Here is a 4888-nt window from a genome sequence, read left to right as displayed (position 1 = left end):
GTGCCGGACGAGACGGCGGCGGACGACGGCGGGCACGGGCCGGGAGGCGAGGCACGGCGGCGCGCCGGTGGCAGGGCGGCGGAGCACGCCGGCGCTCGAGGCGGCGGCGCGGGCGCGAGGGCGTCCCGCGGGCGACGGCGGCGGCGGATCGGGCCGGGCGGGCCGGAGGCGGGCCCGGTGGGCTGGCGGTGCGGGGGCGGTGGCGGAGCCACGTGGCGGGACGCGGTTGGACGAGGGCGACGGGCGAACATGTCTGGCGGGGTCCGGACGTGTCCGGCTGCGGGATGAGGACGAAGCTAGGGTTAGGGGTGGTTTCATCCGCGAATTTCGGGGGAGGGGGTTATTTTATAGGTAGAGGGAGCTAGGAGAGTCCAAATGAGGAGCGGTTTTCGGCCACGCGATCGTGATCGAACGACCGAGAGCATGGAGGGGAGTTTGCTGGGTTTTGGGCCACTTTGGAAGGGGTGTTGGGCTGCAAAGAGAAGGGGGGTTTTGGGCTACGCGGTTAACAGCTGGAGTATCAAACGGACTCCAAATGGCACGAAACTTGACAGGCGGTCTATCGGTGGTATACCAAGGCCGCTTGGCAAGACTCGGTCCATTCCGAGAAAGTTTAACACCCACTCACGAAAAGAGAAAAGAGGGGGACGCCGGAGGACATAGGAGCGCCGGATTGTGAAACGGACAACGGGGAAAATGCTCGGATGCATGAGACGAACGCGTATGCAAAATGAAATGCACATGATGACATGATAAAATGCAACATGCAAGCAAATGACATGGCAACAACGACGAATAACTGGCGGACACCTGGCGCATCGAATCCGGGGCGTTACAACACTCCTCCACTAACAAGAGATCTCGTCCTGAGATCTTAGGACCGAGACGGAAGGGAAAAGGGATGAGGTGAAACAAGAACTCAAGAGAAGAAGTAAGGAATCGAGAGCACTCGAGAAGAAGAGAGGAACGACGAGAATGACGAGAATCGAAAGCTCACGGAATCAGATAGACTATGAAACCACTCCGATTAGAACGAGATAAGAAGTGAATAATACTGAAAGGATTTAGGCAGCACTCCGGCTGAACATGGAAAGAATAGAACATGAGCTTCACCCAAAGAGATGGCACTTGACGAGATGAACGATGCAATGCCTCCGGAAGAATTGAAAGAATTGAATGAAAAGAACTTAGAAGGAAGGATTGAACGGAGTTGTTGAGAAAATCAACAACGAAAAGAATAAGCTTGTTGTGGTCTTATCGGTAACATCTCAAGATCATAAGGTGATAACCTGCCACAACCGGAAATGATTGGATAGCTGAGAATAACGAAGAAATGCAAAACTCCACTTCAAAAGAATATGGAGAATTAATTACACTTCAAGATGCGAGAAGAAAAGATACTTGAACTCCGCCAACAAGAATCTTGATGAACTCTTGAAAGAATGAATTAAATCAAGAAGAACCACCATGAAGAACTCCGGTAACAAAAGGATGATGAGATAAAATTGAAGGATGAAAGAATAAGATGAGCATTGCGATGATTTAGATGGAGGTTCCGACGAAATGGCTGAGGAAACTGAACTCCGGAAAAGAAAAGATGGGAAACACTTGGAACTAGAATTTATTCATCAAGAACAAACTCCGAAGGAAGTGATTAATCACTTGGATGAAATAAGAATAAGATTTATTGTATGCTTATCCTTCATCAAATTAAATTGATGACCAACAATGGATTTGACATACTACTTATTCTTCTTGAAAAAAAAGGATTGAGAAGGGATAGCACAAAACTTGAGAAGGTCTTCATGAACCACCGGTAGGATTGAAAGAACGAATGGATTGAAATGATAATCAAAGAAAAAGAATCTTGAATGAACCACCGTAAGAATTCGAAAATGACTGATGAAATAGACTGAATCACCGGGAAGAATTAGAAGAACAAATAAGCTAGAGGGGATTCAGATGCAAAAGAACAAGGAGATCATGAGCTGACTAAAGAATACTTGAACGGAGCAGCAGGATAAATAGACAACGATAACTAGAACGATGGCCTCTGGTGAAAAGAAACGGGAAAACAGCTTCTGACATACTCCGGATGGTTAAGAAAAGAATATCTGACAAATGGAATAATTCGAGGGGATAATATGAAGGTAGAACAACGAATCTTCGGGAGAACGGGCAGGATTTAGAGGAAAACTCTTCTTCGGTCTTCAAAAGACGACGAGAAACAGCACCAAAATTATTGAGATACTCTGGTAGAATGAAAAGCAGAGAGGTTGAGCCAACAATGAAAAGAATTTGAATGATTTCTTGGAGAAGGCATATGACTGATGGAATCCATTCTTACGTCACACTTTGAAAAGAATTGAGAATAACTCCGGGGGAATTAGAAGAGTCAAGTAAGATCCTGGGAAAAGACATGTGGGTTAGGGCCCACTGAAAGAGAAAAACACCGTTGAAAAGGATGTTGAACAAATAGATGATGTACCGGAACAATTGAAATATTTGAATGAGGTAACAACCTCGAATTAATTCGAACACAGACGAATCTCCTGAGATGTCTTAAGCACTCCGGAAGGATAAACTGGCGAGAGGCGAACGAGCAGGGAAAACACTTGAGCCGAGGGAAAGAATATGATCAACCCGAAAAACATGAATTGAGTCCACCGGAGAAGAGATGAAGAATGTCCACCGAGACGAGAATTCACCTGTTGAAATGATTTACGAAAGACTGAAGAGGCTTTGCACGAATGAGATAGATGGTCGAGAGAGAGTCAGACTCCGGGAAGAAAAGGGTGGGTGGGCGGGAAAACAAAATCATCTTGGAAGGGGAAATCGACGGATATCTTGACGAGAAAACACCGGTTGAAATCATTGAGGAAAGAAAGCAAAGACTTCGCACGAGTAGGATGGATACTCAAATACGGACTCCAGTTTCGAGAAGAAGAAAGGTGGGCGGGTGGGAAAAGAAAATAATTGAGGACAGAGAAACAACTTCGTTGAGAGCGAACTGAGGATTGAACTTGGCAAACACGAAGAGGCTCGAGTCAACATGACGAGAAATGCACCGGATGAAAAGAGCTAAGAACCAACGATCGGAAAACCAACTGCGTGATCCTAAAGAAAATTTGAAAGGGGAGAGGAGTAATTCAAAACACCTACGTCAAGATTCCTTACCAGAGCGACAAAGGGGCCGAGGAGTAAAAAGAATTCCTACTCTCCGATATAACTAGACTCCGAAAACAGTTTTTTTTCTAGACTCAACAACGGCCAAACTACACGATCAATCAAGGGGGCTCCTAAGGTCGGTCGTGGCTCTGATACCAACTTGTCACGCCCAATATGCGATACTATCCTAAAGAGACTCGAAGGTCCCACCAAGGATAGAACCGCATATTGAAACGATTTTGCAAGGTGGATATCATTACATCAGCATTACATAATTAGATGGGGATACATACATAAGGCATACAATGCCACACAAATACAACAATATATCATACACAATATCAACATACGACTACGGATGAAACACAAACGGAAGCTCAAACGACATCCACCCTGCTAGCCCAGGCTGCCGACCTGGAACCTATCCCCTGATCGAAGAAGAAGCAGAAGAAGAACTCCAAAACAAGCAATCATCGCTCTCGCGTCATGATCATCGCATAACCTGTACCTGCAACTGTTGTTGTAGTAATCTATGAGCCACGAGGACTCAACAATCCCATTACCATGGGTATCAAGACTAGCAAAGCTTAATGGGAAAGGAAGGGGTAAAGTGGTGAGGTTGCAGCAGCGACTAAGCATGTATGGTGGCTAACATACGCAAATCAGAGCGAGAAGAGAGCAAGCGGAACGGTCGTGAAACTAGCAATGATCAAGAAGTGATCCTGAACTCCTACTTACGTCAAATATAACCCAAAACCGTGTTCACTTCTTGGACTCCACCGAAAAGAGACCATCACGGCTACACACACGGTTGATGCATTTTAAATCGGATCTGGTGTCAAGTTTTCTACAACCGGACATTAACAAATTCCCATCTGCCTATAACCGCAGGCACGGCTTTCGAAAGATTATACCCTGCAGGGGTGTCCCAACTTAGCCCATGATAAGCTCTCGCGATCAACGAAAGATATACCTTCTCCCAGGAAGACCCGATCAGACTCGGAATCCCGGTTTACAAGACATTTCGACAATGGTAAAACAAGTCCAGCAAAGCCGCCCGATGCGCCGACAAATCCCGATAGGAGCTGCACATATCTCGTTCTCAGGGAAACACCGGATGAGACATCCTACGAGTAAAACCAGACCTCGAGTTTCCCCGAGGGGGCCCTGCAGTCTACTCGGTTCGGACCAACACTTAGACAAGTACTGGCCCGGGGGGCTAAAGTAAAGATGACCCTTGGGTTGGCCGACCCAAGGGAAAGGTATAGGTGGTGGTGAGGCAAATGGTAAAACCAAGATTGGGCCTTGCTGGAGGAGTTTTATACAAAGCGAACTGTCAAGGGGGTCCCATAAATCACCCGACCGCGTAAGGAACGCAAAATCCGGGAACATAACCCCGGTATGACGGAAACTAGGGCGGCAAGAGTGGAACAAAACACCAGGCATAAGGCCGAGTCTTCCACCCTTTACCAAGTATATAGATGCATTAAAATATAAGAGATATTGTGATATCCCAACCAAAATCCTGTCCACCATGGAGCAATCTTCAACTTCACCTGCAACTAGCAACGCTATAAGAGGGGCTGAGCAAAAGTGGTAACATAGCCAAACAACGGTTTGCATAGGAAAGGTGTCAAAGGTTAGAGGTTCATGGCAATATGAGAGGCTTGAAGAGCAAATGTTAGGTAGCGCAGCAAAGTGATAGAAGGAAGAAACTAGC

The sequence above is a fragment of the Triticum dicoccoides genome, chromosome 1B (genome assembly GCF_002162155.2).
Source record: "Triticum dicoccoides isolate Atlit2015 ecotype Zavitan chromosome 1B, WEW_v2.0, whole genome shotgun sequence".
NCBI lineage: Eukaryota > Viridiplantae > Streptophyta > Magnoliopsida > Poales > Poaceae > Triticum > Triticum dicoccoides.
The sequence above is the reverse complement of the archived record's forward strand: the minus strand, read 5'-3'. Positions refer to the sequence as shown.